Source organism: Vipera ursinii, assembly GCF_947247035.1.
Source record: "Vipera ursinii genome assembly, chromosome: 2".
Lineage (NCBI taxonomy): Eukaryota > Metazoa > Chordata > Lepidosauria > Squamata > Viperidae > Vipera > Vipera ursinii.
The window spans coordinates 238,330,480-238,354,056 of NC_139513.1; the positions used below are offsets into that span (position 1 = coordinate 238,330,480).

General features: G+C 39.1%; 2 protein-coding genes across 2 annotated transcripts in view; one reads left to right on the forward strand and one right to left on the reverse strand.

The window, feature by feature from the left end:
• The window catches only part of HINT1 (histidine triad nucleotide binding protein 1), a 450,407-nt gene extending 441,623 nt beyond the window's left edge, over window positions 1-8,784 (forward strand). The window contains exon 4 of the transcript XR_014491458.1: window positions 8,775-8,784. The gene's annotated coding sequence lies outside the window, so the exon portion shown is untranslated. The remainder of the gene's footprint in view (window positions 1-8,774) is intronic.
• Window positions 1-23,577, reverse strand: part of CHSY3 (chondroitin sulfate synthase 3) — a gene marked incomplete at both ends in the record, with an annotated part of 68,192 nt that overhangs the window by 29,434 nt on the left and 15,181 nt on the right. The window lies entirely within an intron of this gene.

Here is a 23,577-nt window from a genome sequence, read left to right on the forward strand (position 1 = left end):
GGCCTAGCAAGGTAATCTAAATAGTTAACATTTGACTCATATCTCCCCTTGCAGAAAGCTAACAGAGAGCGAGAGAGATCCTGTGGCTCAAGAGGTAAAAATACTGCCTAATATGCAATCAGCCCAGGTTCGAATCTCAGAAGGGTATGACTGACTGATGAAGACTAAAGAGTCAGAAATGCATCTTAGTCTCCCTTAATTCTTTGTTAGTAATTTACACAAATATATAAACTGTCCGGTGTGACTACAGCCTGTTCGATGGCCTTTGAGAAACAGGAAATAAAGATTTGCCCCATGTGCGACGTTTCAACGGAATCCCATCCGTCATCATCAGGCTGGTGGCTTCTGCTTCCTTCTTCTGGGAGAAGCATGTGGCTGTTTGTTCCTCTTTTTTAAACTGCCAGAGGGGGTGTGTTCTGTGGGTGGAGGTGTGCTCTGATTGGGTGGGGGATTAAGTGTGTTCTGATTGGGTGGGAGTGTGTTTTGAATGGTGGGTGTGTTCTGATTGGGTGGGGGTGTGTTTTGAGTGGATGGGCTGGTCTCCGCTGCCAGCCTTAGACCTGAGCTGGTGAGTTGTGCTGCTTTTGTTCGGCTTCGTGTTTGTGGTGGTGCCATGTTTTTATAGTGGGTGTCAGTTTGCTTATTGTGTGGTTTGGAGGGGTTTAAAGTGGCTGATGTTGCAGCTGTAGTTAGGTTTCTGTTCAAAACACACTCCCACCCAATCAGAACACACTTGGTCCCCCACCCAATCAGAGCACACCTCCACCCACAGAACACACCCCCTCTGGCAGTTTAAAAAAGAGGAACAAACAGCCACATGCTTCTCCCAGAAGAAGGAAGCAGAAGCCACCAGCCTGATGATGACGGATGGGATTCCGTCGAAACGTCGCCCCTACACAAATCCCGAATAACCAAAGATATATATATATATATATATATATATATATATATATATATATATATATATATATATATATATATATATATATATACACACATACATATATATATATAAAATTCAATAAGCTCTCAAGAGTAAACTTTACTGCCACAACCACATGATCAAAGTTCAGCTGCTTCGTAGCCTGCCTGCAGTCTGAGCTTCAACTCAGCCCATCTGCTGATTTCCTCCCCATTTCCTCACCTTTTGAACACCCTGCATTCCTCCACCCCAACACTCTACTCTCTGCAGTCTCCACCATCCTGCACTCTGCCATCCTCCTTGTCGCCCTGCCAGCCTTGCTCTCCCAGGTAAACTTCACCATCTTCTTCCACTGCTGACAAGGTGCAGATGACTTGGCCCTTTGAAGTCCTTCCAATATCTCAGGAAGGCCCCAGAAGCTACCTTATAAAGGGCTGGGTGGTGGGTGGTGGGTGGTGTGGTGCCCAAAAGGTTGGGGACCTCTGATATATAGAACTAAACATAATACAGTTCTTATACAGGTGTTCTTATGATTGATAAATCCCGCACCCCATATTCTAGAATTGTGGTTCTCTTAGGGGAACCACCTATCTTCTAAGGAAGGATATTACCTAAAGAAAGTTAAAATAATCAAGTTCATTGAGCAATCCTAAATTAACAGTTTATATAGTACAACACTCTGTTCAGTCATAGGTTTACAGGAAATCTGCAAACTACACCTGAATATGGCTTGTATTCTCCTACTCAAGTGTGTGCCACCAGTGTTTTTTAAAAAATAGTCTGTCTCTGGTATTGAAGTTACTATTTAGCTATCATGACTAGTTATCACTGACAGCCTTATCATGGGAGTCATTTATAATCAACATATTTTTGTATTGAACTGCAGTATGTATATCACAGTGGAACATATCTGACAAGAAAACAAATTAGAAAATCTCATCCATGGCACTTAACAGCTGATCAGCAATAGATTTGGCACTCCATTCTCCCACCTCCTCTTTCTTGTCTCTACCCAACCTCCCCATCACCAAAACCATGTTAGCTAGTCTCGTAGCAAACAAATAACCAGGCTAAGAGCATATCAAGGACCCCACACCTACAGTTTAACATTTTTAGAGAACCATCTCTTGACTTTTCCTCAGAAGCCTGTATCTGTACTCAGTTCATTCTGTAGTGATCACTGGTTTTGTTTGAGAAACTTCTAATCTTTGAAAAGGATTTTAGGCAAGCCTAAAGGCTGATATGATTGCAGATGATAAAGTTAAATATATGATTGTAGTTGAGATAAAATGGAATTTAGGTGTTTTTGTTGTTGTTGTTTTACCCCATCCCAAAATTTTCTGTAATGTGACCATTCAAAAAGACAAATAGTTCTCAATGCCATAAAGACTGACCAATCAATTTTGGCCTCAATGATACTTAAAGATGCTTTCAAGAGTTAGTTAAGCCAGCATACTTACCATGTGATTACTCCAATTAAGTCCCGAGTGTCACTCAAGTGATGTTTCCTGAAGCATATGTGCACTGAGCATGAATAGCTGCGGGAACAAAGATTTAACTCATATGCAGGTCAATACAGTTTTTCTTCTACAGACATTTGTGTTCATTATATGTATGTCTGTAGGAAAGCTGATGTCATCAGAATGACAGATTCATAATGCCTGGATGAATTTAAGATATGAAGAAACTGCTTTTTAGCTGAACGTATTTGATTCCAAAGAGGTCCTTGGTATTTCCATTTTAATCAGTTCAATCCAGGCAAAATTACTCAAACTTTCAATAGTTTAAATAAAAGGGAGTCAAATTAGTTTTGATTAAAGCTGAATGGAACTACTGTATAAACTAAGGAGACTTTCCTGGCATTTAAGTATCACTGTGGATTGATCGATTGATAGTTTGATTGATTGATTGATTGATTGACTGATGGCTGTCCCAAACTGTATGGCTCTGAGAGGCTTAGATGATTCATGGTAAAAAAAAAAGCAATCAAATATGGAATACATAATCCAAAAAGAAGTCTGGGAAAAAATAACAATTAAATGACCAAAATATTCCATTCATTGTAGCCCATAGTTTTTTCACAGAATCTTACAAATGCTGAAATGGCTGCAATATACAAATGTCAAAAGCTTTGTTGCATACTTTATATTTAGAATTCTTTACACCAAAAGAAAATTCCCCAAACTGAAAATTACAAAACAAAATGGCAGATAAATTAGGTATGCAGGCAGAAAATAAATAAATAGTGCTTTGAGGGTATAACAAGTTGAGTTTTATACTGGCTATTTTTTCATTAAGGAATGAATGAATAGAATATACTGGTAGTTATGGGAGCACACTGGCTCCTGAACGCCATACAACGGGGTGAGCTCCCATTACTTGCCCCAATGCCTGCCAACCTAGCAGTTCAGAAGCATGCAAATGCAAATAGATAAACAGGTACCACTTCAGTGGGAAGGTAACAGCATTCCATACACCTCGTGTGTAGTCATGCTGCCCTCATGACCAAGGAAGTGTAATGCAAGTAGCTTTGCAACTAATCCTTGCATTTACAACCTTTGCAGGTCCATAAAGCAAAGAAAAGCTGAAGTAAGCAGAGTTGAGGTGACTAAGTTAATGACTTAATGACTAAGTTGCCAGTTCCAATTGTGCTTGCTTAGAGAACTATCTATACCATGCAAATTACCGCTTTAAATTAATCTTTTCTTCTGAATCTCTGGCCTTCTAATTTTCTAAAATGATTTTAATTTAGTCTGTAAAAAACCGGTTTGAGATATACAAAAGTCTGGGTGGTTTTTAGTTTTTTTATCTTGCTGGGACTGCATAAGGCTAGAGTAGTTGCTAAAAAATAGTACTGAACACCGACCTTCTAAAAGTTAGAAATATAGCTGCTGTTCACTTTAGAACAGGCCAGTGTGGACAAAGCAGATTTATTAATAGTCAGCTTTGTACTGAATCTTACACATATAAATCAAAGAACTTTAGTGTGGATTAAAGCTTTACCCCCAGGTCTCCTGGAAGGGAAATTAGTAATATCTCATTGATCCATGTGCTTACCTGAGACTGCAAAAAATAAAATCAGTGGATCATGTACTATTTGAAGTCCACTATACAGATAATACAGAACAATTTAAATAGCTCTTTTTATAAAGGAAAGAAGGGGGCACAAATTAATGCACATGAACTAAACCTGGCAATATTTTTAATTTTGTCTGCTGGATACGTATGTGGCATAGGGATCTGTAAACCATCTCATCCAAAATGTCTTTAAATTTCAGCTTAACACAAATTAGTTTAGATCTCGTGTTTTCATTGTACTTTTGTGGAAACAAAGGGGAGATCTATCCATTGCATAATTCTTAATCTTGGAATCTGCTCCCTTTTTTAAAAACACCCCAAAATATGATATAATGATGAATTCATCATTACTACAACACAGCTCGACACCTAGGCTTATATAGCAATGATGAAAAAGTATACAAACTTGTGCCTGCTTCTTCAACTTCTATAGCTAAAACTTACATATGTTTTGAAATGCTTTTTTAAGAATAAACATTACACATTAGCCACTGTCAGGGTATAAATCTTCCTAGCTTTCTCAGTCAGTATTCAAGATGGAAAACAATTTCCTGAAACTAAAGACTAGACATCTCCTTCCTCCCACGCTTCTGTACAGCAATTTAAGAAAAGGCAGAAAAGATGCTTCTTTTATTTAGCTTTCCCAGTTGGCAATATAAATTAAGATAAACCATAGCTTTCTCCAGAAATTATGCACATATCGTCCAGGTTTAATTAAAGAGTAATGAAAACTGTACCAAAAAATGTATCAAAGCCTATGTTATAAGCTGAGATGCAAATGTTTGCTCAGACTGTATATTTCAGAGTCAGGCAATATTAAAAACTGTAATCTCATATGTATTGTGCTATGCCAAAGCCCACTTTTCTTACTGAAGGTAAATCTTTCTAGACCAGGGGTGTCAAACTCAATTTCATTGAGGGCCGCATCAGCATTGCGGTTGCCCTCAGGAGGCCGGGTGGGTGTGGCCAGGGTGGGCGTGGCCTACTGGGTGGGTGTGGCTAGAGTGCGTATGGCCTACTGGGTGGGTGTGGCCAGCTCTACATCATTCGCATCAAGGGTGCCTATGGGAGCCTGGGCAGGAGTGGGACAGATCTGAGGGTCTCTGGCAGAAGGAGGGCCAGGACCAAGGCAGTGGGGGCCGTTCCCTCACTGTTTCCAGGCTGGCTTCGTGGGCCACATGAAACCACTTCGCGGGCCGGATCCGGCCCCCGGGCCTGTGTTTGACATGTCTGTTCTAGACCAAGTGGGCAATTCAAACTCTAAATTGGATGCAGTCTACAAATATTTTTCTTTCTCCTCTTTCCCTTTTCCTTTCTGTAGTACCTACAAGGCCCTACCACCAAACCTCCTCCAATAACTGCTAAAAATTACAAAAGCAGTTGGGCTTTTAGGTAGGAATATTTATTCATTTACATGGATAGGTAGGTGTTTATGTACTATCAACTTCCTAAGACTCAAAGCAGTTTACAGTAACATTAAGCAAAACCATAGCAGTATCCCCTCGACACTGCAAATACCCTCTAGGGATCCTGGCACCTAATCTGAGATGAGATAAAACGGTCAAAAGGGTGTGTTCCCCTGAAAAAGTTTCCCTAACACTCAATTCCTAATTAAGAAAAAAAACAAATTATCCCTAATACCTGGGCAAAAGAAACATAAAAACCTGTCTCCCATTTATGTATATCCAGGGCTTTTTTTGTCATAGAACGCCTAGAACGGAGTTCCGGCACCTTTTTTGGATGGAACCTTGTAGGGTAGGCAAGGCGGGTTGTATGACATGTGTGAGTTCCGGCACCTTTTTTTTTTTTTTTTTTACAAAAAAAGCACTGTGTATGTCACATTGTTCTGCTCACTTAATACTCTCACTATGGCCATTCTGCCAGTTAAGCTTATCTTAAGTGCAGTTCGCAGCACCCAAAATATTGCAATACTGAATTTACCTGTATGAACTCAGGCTAAATGTTGGAATCAGTATCTAAATATTGTCTCTGTACAAATAAATATTTCCAAGTAGCAAATTAAAACTTGGGAAAAGAATTCTAATCTAGCCTTTTCTCTAACATTCTGCAGAAAGAATATTCAACTATATGAGCAACATAATATTCAACTATATAAGCAACACCTACTGCCGGCATCAAGTACCCTTCGTCCTGTGCGCTCCCACTTGGAGGGCCTTCTCAGGGTGCCGCAGGTAAAAGACTGCCGGCGGATAACACCCAGGGGGAGGGCCTTCTCAGTGGGTGCGCCTGCCCTGTGGAACCAGCTGCCCGTGGAGCTTAGGACTGCCCCCGACCTTTGGTCATTCCGCCGGGACCTGAAGACCTGGCTCTTTGAGCTTTCCGGCCTAGGCTGAGAGTTGTTTTTTTTCCCCCTCAGGGATCAAATTTAATTATTTTAACTGTTTTTAACTCTTGTATTGTATTGATGTTTTTAAATACTTTGTAAACCGCCCTGAGTCCTACGGGAAAAGAGGGGTATATAAATTCAATAAACTTAAACTTAAACATAATGTAGCCTAGACACAGGGTTTGCATTTTACCAAGAAGACTTAAGTAGATTTATAGGATTTATTTATTAATACAGATCTACCTATTGTGAGGACAGGAAGGCCTGGGAGGACAGGAAGGCCTGGAGGAACATTGTCCATGGGGTCGCGATGGGTTGGATATGACCTCGCAACTAACAACAACCTATTGTCAAATCACACTTTGCTTACCCATACCAATTTGAGTATCAAATTAACAAATTAATTTATGAGACAGCTGCTTATTACACAAGTGCACAGTGGCAGCGGAGCCTTTCGCCGTCACTCCCTCCTGGCTCTGAAACGGTGGAGGGCAACCACACCTACCCCACCCATCTTCCATACGGTGGCATGGCAGTCCGGCTCAGGAGGGGAGTGAAAGGGAGCAAGGAATGGCCTGGCTGGGGGGGGGGGGCTGAAGGAAACAGGTGCAGGGCGCGTGGGGCAGCTCCACCCCTTCCCCTGCCTACCTTGCCTCGTTGTGGCAGCAGCAGCACAATTGCCACGTGGCTGCAGCAGAAGTGGGCCAGCAGCCATGCGGGCTCCTGCTGGATGGGAGGCGAGGCAGGTGTCATGAAAAATATAAAACACCACCCAAAAATAAGACCTAATGCCTCTTTTGGAGGCAAAAATAATATAAGACCGGGTCTTACATTCGGGAAAACACGGTAGATCTTCACATAGGACATTGTGTTGGATATTGCTTTTAAAAACTTAACTATATACTTATCTATAATCAAGAAATACATTTAAGACTTAATGTCAAACTAGTACAAGGGAGAGGCAAAGGTATAACAAGGTTAGAGAGACATGCCCAGGCTGTGCACCTTTGAATGAAATGAAATGAAATAAAATGAAAAACCTTTTGCTCTGTCTGCATGTGCAATTAATTTGCTTAAATCTGGCATTATAGTAGTTAACATACATATAACCTATCCTCTTATAATATATTTTGATTTTAAGGAGAAATGGAACCCTAATTTCTCCCTTTAGAGTTTTGTGAGAAATTTCTTACATCTTTGCAATATTTTACTATGGCAATCTTTTCTTTTTTGATCTACTCTATGACCATAATAAAGTTTTATCTATCTATTATCCATCAAGACATCTATTTATTCCTTGCACTCACAGTGACTTCATTATTTTAAAAAAATAACTTGCAATATTGATCAACTTTTCACTGTGCTTAAAAGTTTTCTGCAGACAGTATAAAATATTTGATGGTACTGAGCTTTGGTGTTCCAACAAACATTCACACTAATCTTTAAGTGTTCATTGATATTATCTGCTTCTAACCCTGACCTCTATCATATGATCACATATATCTCCCAAAGGCATAGCTGTATGAGAATACTGATTTATTCTGATTGGTATTATACTCCTAATACAGTACAATTTATATACTTAATTAAAATCAGGAATGCATATTACTGCGAGGTTTAAAAAGGTAAAAGGTAAAGGTTCCCCCGCACATGCGTGCTAGTCGTTTCCAACTCTAGGGGCCGGTGTTCATCTCCGTTTCAAAGCCGAAGAGCCAGCGTTTGTCCGAGGACGTCTCTGTGGTCATGTGGCCAGCATGACTAGATGCCAAAGGCGCATGGAACGCTGTTACCTTCCCACCGTAGTGGTCCCTATTTTTCTACTTGCATTTTTACGTGCTTTCGAACTGCTAGGTTGGCAGTAGCTGGGATGAGCAACAGGCGCTCACTCTGTTACGCGGTACTTGGGATTCGACCCGCCAAACTGCCGAACTTCTGATCGACAAGCTCAGTGTCCTAACCCACTGAGCTATAGTTAATTAATGGAGCAGGCAAACCTAATATCAAATTATATTTCTTTATGAGTAATGTGGAACCCATTCAGTCTTAGAGCAAGCATTCAATGTCAACTCCATTATCACTTATATGCTATAAGAACTTTACAAGTTTGATGGCATTGGCCTATATTACTTTATCTTGACTACTAGCTTTATAAAACTGGATATTTGATCAGGCAAATATTGTTTGCATACCTGTGGTGTGAATTTATATAAGCTGTGAAAGAATTTAATTTAAATATTAATAAATATTTTAGTATTGAACTCCTGAACATAGCCAGTAATAATATAATAGCCATTACAGAACAATCATGTAACCTAGGTTTCATACAGTGGTAAAAGTTATACAGATGGGAGAGGAAGTGGGTTAAACTGTTAGCAGAACGTTTTATTGTACAGTATCACTATAAAGGTTCAGGCTGACCTACTTATTTTAATCTTTGAGTTCCTGGGTAACCAATTGTGCTCTTTTTTATAGACTCATATCTCCTTGCTATTCTGTACTAGATAAATGTGTGCTTCTTTTGTTTGGAGAATATGGAACATTATTGAACATGCCCATGTGTTGGTTTGACCTGGCTTTGCAAACCCATGATAAACTTTGGAGACTGAATTACTCTATGTTGTCCAGATTGAGTAGAGAAACCAAGCTTCATCTTGTCCTTGAGGATAAGGGCAAAGGGAGAAGAATGTGGAAGTTTAAAAAGAGATAAAGATAAATTCCTAAGTTCTCTCTCATAGATTTTTGTCCAACAAAGTCAAATTCCCTTCTTTCACTAACAAAGGCCAAAACTGTTGCTTTCTAAAATAGCTTAGAAAACTTCATCCCTGCGTTTGAGTTGTATAATTTATGAACAAACTCCTGAGACTGATTAAATTGTTTTCTCCTTGTGAAATGTAGCACATCTGAGACGAAATGACAAAAACTGGCACTAACAAGCATTCTAAAGATGGAATGGCTTCTGAGGTGTTTAATCATACAATAACCAATTAATGAGTTATAAGTAAGAGTGAGTTATGTTCACTCTTACTTCCAAGTGAAAAATCATGTGATACATACAACACTCTATTCATTATCCTAAACCCTTTCTCTCTCCTTTTGTATAAATATGTATTAGAATGAATCGTTACTTTTCCTTCAAAGACATGTCTTAAATTTCTGTAATGATGATATAACAATATAACCTCAATTTTACATGTTTACAATGATACAAATTTAACATGAAATGCTAATTATGTGACACTATGGTAACAAAGCATAATCCAATGGGGAAACTTAATACATTTTCTCCTATCTTCCAGTTCTTATAATATTTATATTAGCTCTTGGTTTCAACATAACAGCAGATACAGTACAAAGTAAGAAATGGAACTCTGTGTGTAAGAAAAATAAAGCAAATGTACTTGCTACTTTATATTCTACTCAAGAGTAATTTATCAGCCTAGATGCAAGAAACAAATAACAGCACATTAATTTAAAAAGTTGAAATTTGGTTGTATGTATTCAAAGAAATTCTGAGTGAAAGAATTGTAGTAAAGAATGCAAATGTTCAAAAGTTTGTCTATAGTGTTTATTGCATGATTTACAGAAGTCCTTCTACAGTTGTTATGGACTCCTTGAAAAAGACTTGAAATACAATTGTCTGGATTTATATATTATTTGACTCTATACTGTGTCATGTTTATTGTTGCAAAAATATATAGAGATATGAGATATGAGAGATATGAGAAAGTGCCACAAGATATTTATTCCCCAATTCCTTTATTGTATAATTGCAAGTTTCCTGTTTCAGCCCCAAACATATCTTTATAGTTGCCTGAGATCAGTGATGGGTATCTAAACTGACCTGTGAAAATTTCCATAACACTGACCTCCCAAACCTCATGTTATATTTATTTATAAGGACTTATTTTGATTTAAAAATCCAAATACTGCAAGAGTTTCCCACCTTTTGTCAATACATGACAAAACATTAGACCATGAAATTCTTTTGTTACACGAGTAAGAATATTTCTATTAAAGAAACGTTTCTATCTAATTTAACTAGCATCAAAGTCAACTGAAATATTTTAATCTATTTTATTGATTTTAAAAATTAATTTGATTCTATACCCATTAGTTCCTTTTTCTTCCTTATCCCAGGATAGGCAATCTGATTCTCTCTTACCATTTGAATAGATCACATAATTAATCATAACTAGCCATGTTGGTTGGGCTGATGTTAATATGGAAGCACAGATTACTTTTGAATCAAATATTTACACATCGTACTCAGACCATGATGGTCGACTATACTGTATTAATATATTTTACACACCTCTAACATATCTTTTAGAAATATAGGAGCACAACTCTAATCAATCCTAACCAGCTATTTATATTATCTAAGCTGTAAGTGTATAAAAATGGAGAAAATTACAAAGCAAAGGTTCACATACTTTTGCTACACATAAATACGTAGCTTTTGATTATTTTTCTCAATCAATAAATAAAGATTAAGGTATAGGTAAAGGTTCCCCCGCACATGTGTGCTAGTCGTTTTCAACTCTAGGGGCCGGTGCTCATCTCCGTTTCAAAGCCGAAGAGCCAGCGCTTGTCCGAGGACGTCTCCGTGGTCATGTGGCCGGCATGACTAGACGCCAAAGGCGCAAGGAACGCTGTTACCTTCCCACCGTAGTGGTCCCTACTTTTCTACTTGCATTTTTACGTGCTTTCGAACTGCTAGGTTGGCAGAAGCTAGGACGAGTAACAGGCGCTCACTCTGTTACGCGGCACTCGGGATTTGACCCGCCAAACTGCCGACCTTCTGATCGACAAACTCAGCATCCTAACCCACTGAGCCACCACGTCCCTAAATAAAGATTACACTTGCCCTAAACCCAGTGCTTTTTTTGTAAAAGAAAAAGGTGCCGGAACTCACATGTCATACTTACTTACAGGAGCACCTGCTGCCAGTGTCATCTTCCCTTCGTCCTGTGCGCTCCCACAGAGAGGGCCTCCTCAGGGTGCCGTCGGTCAGACAGTGTCAGCTTGCGGCCCCCAGGGGGAGAGCATTCTCTGTGGGCGCGCCAGCCCTTTGGAATCAATTACCGGTTGAGCTCCGAATGGCTCCCGACCTTCGCTCTTTCCGCCATGATCTGAAAACCTATTTATTTGAACAGGCCGGCCTGGTTTAAGGGTTTGGGGTATTTTTAATTATTTATTGTTAGGGCTTAATTAATTTAATCTTACTTTTAACTTTTGTATGTAATGCTTTTATTGCCCTGTACACCGCCCTGAGTCCTTCGGGAGAAGGGCGGTATAGAAATTCAATTAAATAAATAAATACAACCCGCCTTGCCTACCCTACAAGGTTCCATCCAAAAAAGGTGCCGGAACTCCGTTCTGAGTGTTCTATGAGAAAAAAAGCCCTGCCTAAACCTACTAGCTTTCTGTAATGCCTCCATGACCTGGGTTTTTTGCTGAGCTGGTGAGCTCATATCTTGGTTGTGTTGATTCAGTTTTTGTTTTTAATCTCAGCTCCTGATCTGTTATTCACTTTTTTCTATTAGGTTTCTTAACTTGTTTTTATTCCCTGTTAACACTTCAGTCTTATATTTGAGATGGGTGGCCATATAAATTAACAATAAATAAATATACCTATCCACACAGAAAAAGACATACACATTACATTTACATTGTAACTTTAAGAAGCTCAAGATGGTATTTAAAATCCTTCAGATTTGTATCCAAGTTTTTCCCCCGTGGCTGAGAGCTCATTATAAGTTATATATAATTTTGATACTGTAATAATAGTCATGAAAATACCTTCCCCTACCCATAAAGAACACAGAGTAGAAAGTTGCAACAAATGCATATACCTTGCACATGCTAACATCACTATATCTGCCAAAGTTTTTCATCCTCACAGTAGTATTCCTCATTCTGCAAACTCAAGCTGCAGGTTGTACTGGAATTACTACAAAGTAAAATGGATGAAACCAGAAATTCAAAATGTACTATGTCCTATTTTTTCCCTAAAATCAGGTTACCTAGTACAGGGCTTTTCAAATGGTGGTACGCGTACCACTGGTGGTACACAAGCACCTGGCTGGTGGTACGTGGCATCGCCTTCCTCCCCCTCGCCTCCCCCACCTCGCTCTTTCCCAGCTCGCTTGCGGAAAACATGCTGCTTGGGGGCGGCCTGCAAGAACCCTACCAAGGGCACACGACAAGTGCAGGTGCAAAGCGAGGCCCTGCCCTCCCCAGGGATCGTTGTGCAGCAACCAGATTCACTTCTTCTCATGCAGGATCCACTTCCCTTCCCCCCTCTTCTTACTTCAGAGGAGCGAGTGTCTTGCTTGTCTTCCTCCCCCTCCGCCTAGAAATTAGAGCGGGCCCTGGAGAAAGAGGGCGCTGCCCACTACTAGAGAGGGCTTGGCCAGACGGAGGCTCCCAGCCAAGCCAGCGCGCTCCCCCTGCGGTTCCAAGGATGACTGTCACCAGCAGCGGGGCTGACACCTTGCAGCTGCCACTCCCGCCGTGGAGCAGAGCACCAGCAGCCACGAGGCTGAGCCAGCCTGGAGCGAGTGAATCAGGTAGGAGGCAGGCAGCCCCTTCAACCATAACCGCCCTCTCCCTGCATTTTCTCCCCTATCTCTGGGGCTAGCCCTCTTGCTCGCTCACTCACTTACTCCCCCGTCATTTCCAAACACTTCCAAATGCCTCTTGCTCACGAGCGAACAAGTGGCGTTTGGAAGCACTTGGAAGTGACGGGGCAGTAAATGAGAAAGAGGCCTTTAAAAGAGACAGAAAGCAAGCAGAAACCAAGAAGCAGAAACCCTGGGCATCTCTTGGAGAGTTGGGGCTGCTTTCCCTTACTGGAAAGTGCCTCTTCTCCTTCAGCTTCATCTGGCTTTGCAGTCGGTTGGCACCTGGGAAGGTGAATTGTTAAAAGAATCCCCAGCACTCCAATGGCTTTCCCTGAGAGGCCTGTGCCTCCTCTCAGCTCAGGCAGGTCCGCGTGGGGGATCTGGGGAGGCCAGCGTCCCCAGTGCTTTCTCCCTCCTCCTCCTCCAGTGACTGCTGTGGAGGAGTGTGGGTGGTTGTGTTGGGGACAGCGGGAAGAGCTGTTGTTAGCAGCGCTCGCTCCATTTGAGATACCGCAAACGCACTACCATAAAGTTATTTTGCTTGATCATTGTAATCTCGGCTCTTTTGGAAAATCTTAGGCTTTTGTCTCAGGAAAGGGGTGGGGCTGCAGGAGGTGTGAGTCATATATTAATTGTGGAGTTTATTTTGGTTGAATTCGCTGTGGGAATCTGGTGCTCGATCTGCTCAGGATTCCAAGTTTTGCTACTTCGGTTACTGTAGTTACTTTCAACCTGGAGCAGTTGGGTTTGAGAGCTGTTCATTGGCCCCAACTCTCCAGGTCCAGGAGAAGCCCAGAGTTTGAAAAAGAGCAAAGGCAAACATGTGAATTGATTTCATAAGAGGAGGCTCGGAAACACTAGCGCATGTGTTGCTGAAGTGCCTGGTAAATAGACGCAGCAGCTCGTTCGCCTCCTCCGCTTCTGCCCACTGAGCGGTGAATTAGGTGTGGATACAATCACAAACCGGATCGCATTCTACCGCCTTTTAAATTGCTAGACTTCGAGGCACATGTGCCTTGTTACCTTGGGAGTGACATTGACTTGACCAAATCTGGGGCCAAAGGAGCATTCGTTGTCTGGAGGAAGGAGTCGCAGCTGCTCCAGTGGGCTGCTTCTGTGGCAATGGGGCATGCTGGTGCCCTGCGTTGCGCTCCGTCTGCAGGGGCCACCCTGGGAAAGGTGGAAGCGCAGCTGTGGTCCAAGATGGTTAACTGCTCTGAGCCCTGTCCGGCTGGCTTTGTGCCTCCGTCCCCCAAGAATAGCTGGTTGTGAGTTGCTGCCGTGCACTTCCCTGAGTGCGCCTTAGCCCCAGATCTCTCCCCACCCGGGACTCCAGCTGCATCTAGAGAAGGCGAGCGGGGCGAAGGATGCTTTGGTGCATCTTCCATCCCTCCCATGTGAAGGGCGCCTTCCTGCCCCGCCGTCCACAGCAGCATTGTTGGCACCTGTGGATGGACTCTGAGCGAATGTGAGGTGTTTCTGTTGCTGGAATAAAGCTTATTAAATGAGCTGGCAACCTCCAAGTATCGTTGATAGATCATCCCCAACTTTCCTCTAGTGGTTCAGGTTTCTTGGTAAAAATAGATTTGGAAGGAAGGAAGGAAGGAAGGAAGGAAGGAAGGAAGGAAGGAAGGAAGGAAGGAAGGAAGGAAGGAAGGAAGGAAGGAAATAAATGACAATGAGAGGGAGAGAGGGAAGGAGGAAGGATAAAGAGGGAGGGAAGGAAGAAAGGAAGGAAAGAAGGATGGGACAATGGGAGAGAGGAGGGAGGGAGGGAGAGAAAGAGAGAGAGGGAGAGAAAGAGAGGAAGAGAGAAATAGAGGGAGAGAAATAAATGGAGAGAGAGGAGAGAGAAAGAAAGAGGGAGGGAGAGAGAGAGGGAGAGAGAAGGAAAGAGAAAGAAAGAGGAAGAGAGAGCAAAAAGAGAAATAGGGAGAGAGGGAGAGGGAGGGAGAGAGAAGGAGGGAGAAGAAGAGAGAGAAATAGAGAGGGAGAGAGAAAAAGAGAGGGAGAGAAGGAGAGAGAAAGAAAAGGAGGGAGAGAGAAGAAAAATAGAGAGGGAGAGAGAGAAAGAGAGGGAGAGAGAGAAGAGAGAAAGAAAGGGAGAGAAAGAGAGGAGAGGGAGGGAGGGAAAGAGAGGGAGAGAGAGAGGAGAAAGAAAGAAGGAGGGAGAGGGGGAGAGAAATAGAGAGAGGGAGAAAGAGACAGAGAGAGAGAAATAGAGAGGGAGGGAAAGAGAGGGAGAGGGAGGGAGGGAGAGAGATAAAGAGGGAGAGAGAGAAAAGGAGAGAGAAAGAGGGAGAGAGAGAGAAATAAAAAGAGGGAGAGAGAGAAAGAGAGAGGGGGGGAGAGAGAGATTAAATTAGTAACATGGTTGTTAAGTGAATCTGGCCTCCCCACTAACTTTGCTTGTCAGAAGGTTGCAAAAGGTGATCACATGACCCTGGAACAATGTGACCATCATAAAATAAATCGGTTGCCAAGCATCCAAATGTAAATCACATGACCCTGGGGATGCTGCAACAGTCATAAGTGTGAAAAATGGTCATAAGTCACTATTCCCAGTGCTGTTGTAACTTTGAACAGTCACTAAACAAACGTAAGTCAAGGACTACCTGTACTTTATCACTTTTTCCCATTTTTTTTTGGGGGGGGGTGGGTCCTAAGGTTTTTGACACCTTGCTAGGTGACTGGTGGTACTCGAATGTGGTACAATCGGTGAAAAGGTTGAAAAGCCCTGATCTAGGGCTAGAACTCCACAACAGTTTCAAAACAAAATGTCCTAATATCCTATTTGCAACTATCATTCCCCCCCCCACAAAATAACAGTTTACTTCCCAAATACAATAAATATAGTTTTTGAAGTTTCATCTAGGGTTCACTATTTATTTCTGAAGAAATGGAGAAATAGTAATACAGCTTAGTTTGAAGTCATTTTTAGCAGCTATTAACCAGCTTGTTTTTCCTGAGCGGTGGCTCAGTGGGTTAGGATGCTGAGCTTGTCGATCAGAAGGTCAGCAGTTTGGCAGGTCGAATCCTGAGTGCCGCGTAACAGAGTGAGCGCCTGTTACTTGTCCCAGCTACTGCCAACCTAGCAGTTCGAAAGCACGTAAAAATGCAAGTAGAAAAATAGGAACCACTACGGTGGGAAGGTAACTGCGTTCTGTGCGCCTTTGGTGTCTAGTCATGCCAGCCACATGACCACGGAGACGTCCTCGGACAAGCGCTGGCTCTTCGGCTTTGAAACGGAGATGAGCACCGGCCCCTAGAGTTGGAAACGACTAGCACTCATGTGCGGGGGAACCTTTACCTTTACCTTTAACCAGCTTGTTTTTCCTCTTCCTATTTTCATTTACACTGTCTCATTTAAACACAAGATGCCAGTCGCAATCTTACATACACCTTTTTTTAGCAATCATCTTATTTCAAGATAAAATTGAAACAACAGTGCATGTATGAAATTGAAAAGTGATGCCTTTTCACATCTCATATGACCACAAGAAATAAAACTTGCGGAGAAATCAAACCCTTCTTTAAAAATAAGCGTAAAAGAAATCATTTAATACACTCCTGAACAGGAGCTACGCAAACCTTAATTCTAGAAAAAAGTCTGCCAAAGAGCTCCATGTACATTATTCTGGTCTTCTCAGGAAGGTGGTAAGAGTATAAATAAAGTAAGTAAAGTAAATAAATCATGATTTTCCTAGATATAAGAATATTTGCCTCATCCGATTGCTACTTAGGTACAGTCTGCTTCCCTCCAATTATTTGAAGAAATGCAGCAAGTTAAAACCAAGACTTATTGTGCTTTCTAAATTTTCTTCAAAAATCCAGTTTAAAAGGATATAAACTATTTTCCACCCTCTTGACCAGACATTAATAAGTTTCCTAATACTCTACATATAACTACTATTATATATGTTAATTGTTTCAATTGTAATTTGATGTAGTCATCACACCATAAGAACAGAATGCAAAGAGCATATGACTGCTATTTAATTGCTAGACTGCACTGCCAGAAACAAAGAAACAGACCCATGAAATCAGTGGGAATTAATTTAGTCAAGACTAACTTAATTTTCTTTAATTTGTATTGGTTTGTTGTAGACATGATTAACCCAGGATCCAGCCCACAGTAATTATACCCTGAATAGCAGGTTTCTGTTTCTTAGGAATCCAATATATAAATATCTATATGCACAAACATGTTTTCCTCCAGACATCACACAAACAATGTTAGGTATTGTGGAGCTTCCATCTCATGCCAATGACTTAGTTTCAAAATACCTGAACAAGATTATTAACAAGCTAGACAGAATCTTTGGGAATGCATTATTATCATTTTATTTATGGAGTATAATCAATAAAAATATATTCTGCTTCTCCTTTTATCTTTAGTTCCCAGTATCAATTGATATTTAATCAATATAATTTAATTCAGGATAATATAATTTATCATACCAATAACTACATTCCTATAATCTTATATAAATGCTGACATCTCACAGTGCTAATACACAAGCCATTAATAACTTAGGATACTCTTAACCAATACTGGCTTTATACTAATATTCTTATAGCTCCAGCTAATATTGGTCAGGCTTGTATCATGTTATTTCCATGTAAAGGAAATGCATTTTTAGTATAACAGGATTTCTGGTTATCACAGCAGAAAGCTAGCATTTCATGTCACTATTTATTACAAAGTGCTTTCTGGAACAACAATCCTAAATGAATTAAAAAGAGGACTTAGAAGTAAAATCACTGCCCTCCTGTGGAGAACACAATGTGAACAGATTTCAGGAATCACAACTGGAACTCCAGTTGAGATAGGCTGTCTGATGAACTCCCAATCACCCAATCAAAAAAATGGAGTAATGTCTGAATTACCCCCAAAGGGCTAAAAATCTTAAAATATATGTAGGGGGGTAAAACTAATGTTTGTGTGCTCAATTCCAATCCATATTATACTATAAAAGAAAATAAGCATTACTGTGCCATGTGAATCAAGTCCTGTATGTGGGAGTAATCATTAGCTATGACTGTGATTTTAACACAGCCTGGTTTGTAGAACACACTGAATCACAAATATATCTAATGTGTTGGGCAAATTCACTGAGTAATCTTGTGTGTGAAATAAACACCCCCATTACAGCTGCATCTGTACAATGCAATAAAAGCAGAATCAGTTGCTTCTCATCTCCTCCTGTGCAAGCATTTAAACAGTTTGTGTCATCTGAAATGAACTCATTTGTTCATTTTAAATATAACTTATTTGAAGCAAATCCATTTCTTGCCCATATGACCCAGAAACTGATTATGCATATTAAAAAGATTTAAAATTATTAGCTTCATTTTAACATTCAAAGGTAGCATAATGGAAAACTAAGAAAAAACTTCCAGATTCTCGCAACTACACTAGAGGAGATCACATGAGCAGAAGCAAGATTAGAATTAGCCCTATTAAATATACACCACAATTTAATCCAATAGTCCAAGATATCTACTCTGTTCATTCCCCAGAACAGAATACTGCCAAATTCTGTTAATTTAAGATACTATGAATAAAGGCACTATTACTATGCATAAGATGTAAGCATAGGCAACATTCAGCTCTGCATTTGTTAGTTTATTGCTGTTTAAGTGGTTAATATGCATAAAAATGGGTTCTTCTTCATTAGCAATTACACTAGCTCATTGACTGAACAGATTCACCAAATGAATGTTGTTTGCCTATTAATGTATAATATTAAGCTATTACATTTGGTAACAAATTTATCACAGAAAGCTCTATCAGAACAATAATTATGTACATTTTCTTTTTCTTTTTTTGCATTTTCCCAGTATTGCTACATTAGGATATACTGTAATATCAAAATCATCTTTTTGTTGTGTGTTCCTTTGTGGTTTGTCAAACAAGAGCTGATTCCTAGTGACTCTATGGATAAAGGCATTCCAAGCTGAACCTCTCACCATATAATGTAATTCTTGATGATGCCGTCCTGTAGCTTCTGTCTTAGCTATATTAACCATAGTTCACTTGAATTGGATGACCAATAAATTTAAATAAATAAAAATTTGCTATCTTAGAGAGCAGAAGTGGTAAAAGAGCAAACGGAAAACATGATTTACTCTTGTAGTACTCTGTTAGTTTTGAATTATAACCAGATGAGCTGTCCATTTTATTATAATAATGAAAATTTCAGGAACCAATTAGAACTAGCACAGAATAGAAAATTTATGATTATATTTCTGGGAAAGAATCTAAAAAAAGAGGACATACAGAAAAATAACTTTTATCTAGAAAAGATACTCTTCTGAATACCTCACAAATGCTTCCCAAAAAGAAAGTTATTTTAATATAGCATATAATAAACAAAACAGAAAGGGAATCATCAGCACTTAGCCAGAAATAAAGCATAAAAAGGCGTTCCAGAATCTAGCATTTACTGATTTTAGAAAGCATTATCCCAGCTGATTTAAAACAGATCTTTTGTCCCATTTCCATAGATGATGACCATGAAATCGCACATCCCTTTTCTCTGCAAATAACAAGAGTCAATCAGAAGGACTGCCTACATGGAAATAACCAAATATCCTAAGGTCACAAGGTATGTACAAATATTTCAGATCCAGGATGCACATTACAATTAGTCAATATTTCTTTTTATTAGCTATCCAATTCAAGTCAGTGATTCTAATAAAGATCACTGTCACCGCTACCCACCCCTACTGCAGGTATTGTCTCTCAAACCTTAAATCTATTTGGGTGAGATGTACAGTTGATAATCAGCACAGGAAATTTTTTAAAAAGTGTCAAAGCAACGAAGACTAAAAAAGAAAAAAATAGATGAAGTTAAAAAAGAATCTTCCAATCTTCACAGCAATTATGGACTTCCTCCCTCCCTCCCTCCCTTCAATTCATCAAACTTGTTTGCTGCCCATCCCACCTAGAGATTTATTATTAGAATCCTGACAGTCACTAAATGTGCCTCACTAATCCAAATTCACTCAGTCCCCAGCTCCCTATCCCACACAGTCACTCTGTTTGCAGATTCTGCTACTACAGCGGTTCCCAACCTTTTCTATACTCCGCACCCCTAGAACGCTTCTGATATATTCTCGCACCCCTTACAAAAGTTCGAAACAACGGCAACAAATTATGCATATACACTATAATTTTGAAACCCCAAGTTTTTGCACCCCCTGGAATATGATCTCACACCCAAGGGAGTGCACGCACCCCTGGTTGGGAACCCCTGTCCTACAGCAAACCTTTATGAGCATCAGAGACTCCAAATCAGGAAAAAAACACATAGCAGAAGTCTCCCATATTTAAGTTTTGAAAATATTCATATATTCTTCCAACAGAATTCCAAACAAAGCCCAGTTGGGAAAACTGCTTTTATGCTTAATATATGATGTATGATAGAGAGGGGTGAGGTAGCCCGTCTTGTTTTCAGCAATTCTGCCTAAATGTCCCCCTTGCCAAACATGTGTCCAAAATTATTTGTGACTTTTTCCCCTTCCATTCCTTGCCCCCCCCCGCCCCCACACCCCATTTCCCTCAGGGACTGTTGAGATTCAAGGAAGCTTCCTTTTTTGCTGTTGTTTTTCTCCCTCACGGAGAGAATTGTTTTTCTTGCAAGTTTGTGAACATTCTTGAAAGTGTGAAAACATCTCTCCCCCCCCCGCTTTTTATTAGTTCTTTTTTCTTTACATACATATGTTAATTTTTCAACCAGCGTGCAGTCTGGGTTCAAAAGCGCTAATACATAATCAAGTCCTGCTCTTTGGTTCTCTTCTCTAGCCATCTGTAGAATAATTTCCAGCTTTGGTAGTATTCTGCTTCTTCTTTATTTTTCAGCCTCATAGTTAGTCTGTCCATCTCAGCGCATTCCAATATTTTTTTAATTACTTCTTGCTCTAGTGGTGTTGCTTCATTTTCCCAGTATTGCGGGAAAGTTATTCTTGCTGCTGTTGTAATACGTAGGACCAAATATAAAATTTGCTTATTAATCTTTTCTGGTATTATACCTAATAGAAAAAATTCAGGATTAAATACTACATGTTCTCCCAACATTTTTTCTAACCAAGCATGTATTTTTTTTGTTTGCTTTACCTTTGCTTTATCACATGTCCACCAGATATGATAGTACGTGCCTGAATTATGTTTACATTTCCAACATCTATCTGACATATTTTTAAACATTTTTGCTAATCTTGCTGGTGGCAGGTGCCATCTATAAAACATTTTATATAAAAAAAATTTATACACAGTTGAAATTGTCAGTTTATAATTTCTTTCCCATAATTTTTGCCATTTTTCTAGTTCTATATTATCACCAAAGTTTTTCGGCCACCTTGTCATTGTTTCTTTAATTTGTTCACTTTCCATCTCCAAAATTAACAAAAAGTTATACACTTTCTTAATTAGTTTCTCATCAGAGGTTAACAATATCTTATCAAATACAGTTTGTTCTTTATAAAACTCATACAGTTTCACATCTTTTTCATATCTATTTTGTATTTGTAACTGTACCCACCACGACAGGTTGACACCCTGATTTTTCAGTTCTTGTTTCAATTTTAGTGTCCCATCAGTATTTAAAATATCTCTATATGCCCAAATTTTTTCAAAATCTACCAAATTTGGGTGTGAAAAAGCTTCCGTCATTGATAGTCGCCCTGGAATTTTTATATATATTTTAGTTTTGATTTTTTCCCCATACTGTTATCAAAGCATTTCTAATATAGTGATTTTGGAAATACTTATGAGTTTTGTTTTTCCCCGTACCACAAAAAAGCGTGCCACACCAATTGTAAGTCATGTCCCTCCAAATATAACAACCTTTTATTCCTAAGAGATATCCATTCTTTCACCCATGTTAATACAGATGCCTGATAATACAAAGCCCACTCAGGTAGTCCAAAACCTCCATTTTCCTTAGCATCTTGCAACATTTTCATCTTTATTCTAGCTTTCTTTCCTTGCCAAACAAACTTCAAAATTAATGAATTTAACTCTTGGAAGAATTTTTTCTCAAGTTTTATCGGAACTGTTTGAAATAAAAATAAGATCTTAGGCAATATATTCATTTTAACTGTAGCAATTCTTCCTAGTAATGACAGCTGTAAGTTCTTCCACTTTTCCAAATCTAGCTTTATTTGTTTCAATAACCTTACTGTAGCTCCGACAGCAGCCCATCTGGACCTGGTGTTTTTTCCAGTTTTTTGTCTTTTTATGGCCTCTGATATTTCCATCATTGTAACTCCTTCATCTAACCTCATTTTAAATGCCTCTGAAATCTTTGGAAGATTATTTTCTTCCAGATATTTTAGTTTTCTCTCTTGAAGTTTCCTCCTTGTCATACAATTCCTTATAGTATTCTTTGACTATCTTTTTTATTTCTTCATTTTTATATTGTAAATAACCTTTCCCATCTAGTAAGTTATGTATCTTTTTTCTCCTGTTTTTTAAGTTTATAAGCTAACCATCTTCCCGGCTTATTGGCATTTTCAAAAAAATTCTGTTTTGCTCTCTTTATCTGTTCTGCCACTTTTTCTGAGTCTAGCAGATTTAAGTTATGTTTCATTATGTCCATTTCTCTTTTCAAAGTCTTTTTTGTGGATTTTTTTGCAGTTCTAATTCTAACTTTCCAAATTCTTCTTTTAACAATACATATTGCTGTTTTCTCTGTTTATTTTTCCTTGCCATACAGCTTTAGCTGTATCCCATACATTTTGTACTGTTGTATCTTCTTTTTTATTTTCTTTGAAGAAAAATTCCATTTCTTTTTTCTCTAACTTTATAAATTCTTTTTCTTTTAATATGGAATGGTTTAAAGTCCATCTTGGCCTTTTTTTGTATTTCTTTCCAGGTCATTTTCAAAGGATTATGATCTGCCCATGTGCCTGTTTCTATTTCAATGACCTGTACGTTCATTCGCACATCAGCAGTCATCCAAATCATATCAATCCTTGACCAGGATTTTTGACTATTTGAATAGAAAGTATATTACAATTTTTGTGGGTTAACTTCCCTCCAGATGTCTTGGATTCCCATTTCCTCCACCATATCAAAAAAATGTGTTAGGTAACCTTCTTCTTCCAGTTTTTCCTGTTTTGTTACTTTTATAATCAATTTTTTCATCTATTATTGCATTGAAATCTCCTAGTAAGCAGATATTTTGGTACTCCATTTCTATTATTTTTCTATGTAGTTTTTTGTAAAAATTTTCTTGATTGTTGTTTGGTGCATAAATTACCACTAACAATATTTGCTTTTGATGCAGATATATTTCTACCATTAAAATTCTTCCTTCTTTATCTGAATATACCATTTTAGAATCTATTGTCTTTTTAATATATACAGAAACCCCTCTTTTTTCTGCTGCACTGATGCATAATAAAGTTTCCCAATTTTTGGATATTCCAATACTTTATAATGTTTTTTTTTTGTATGTGTTTCTTACAAACAAATAATATCTAAATTCAATTTCTGTAACTTCCTAAAAATCTTGTTTCTTTTAATTGGGGAATTTAGTCCATTTATGTTTACTGAAAAGATTCCATTTTCTTTCTCCATTTCCATTTACTTATAT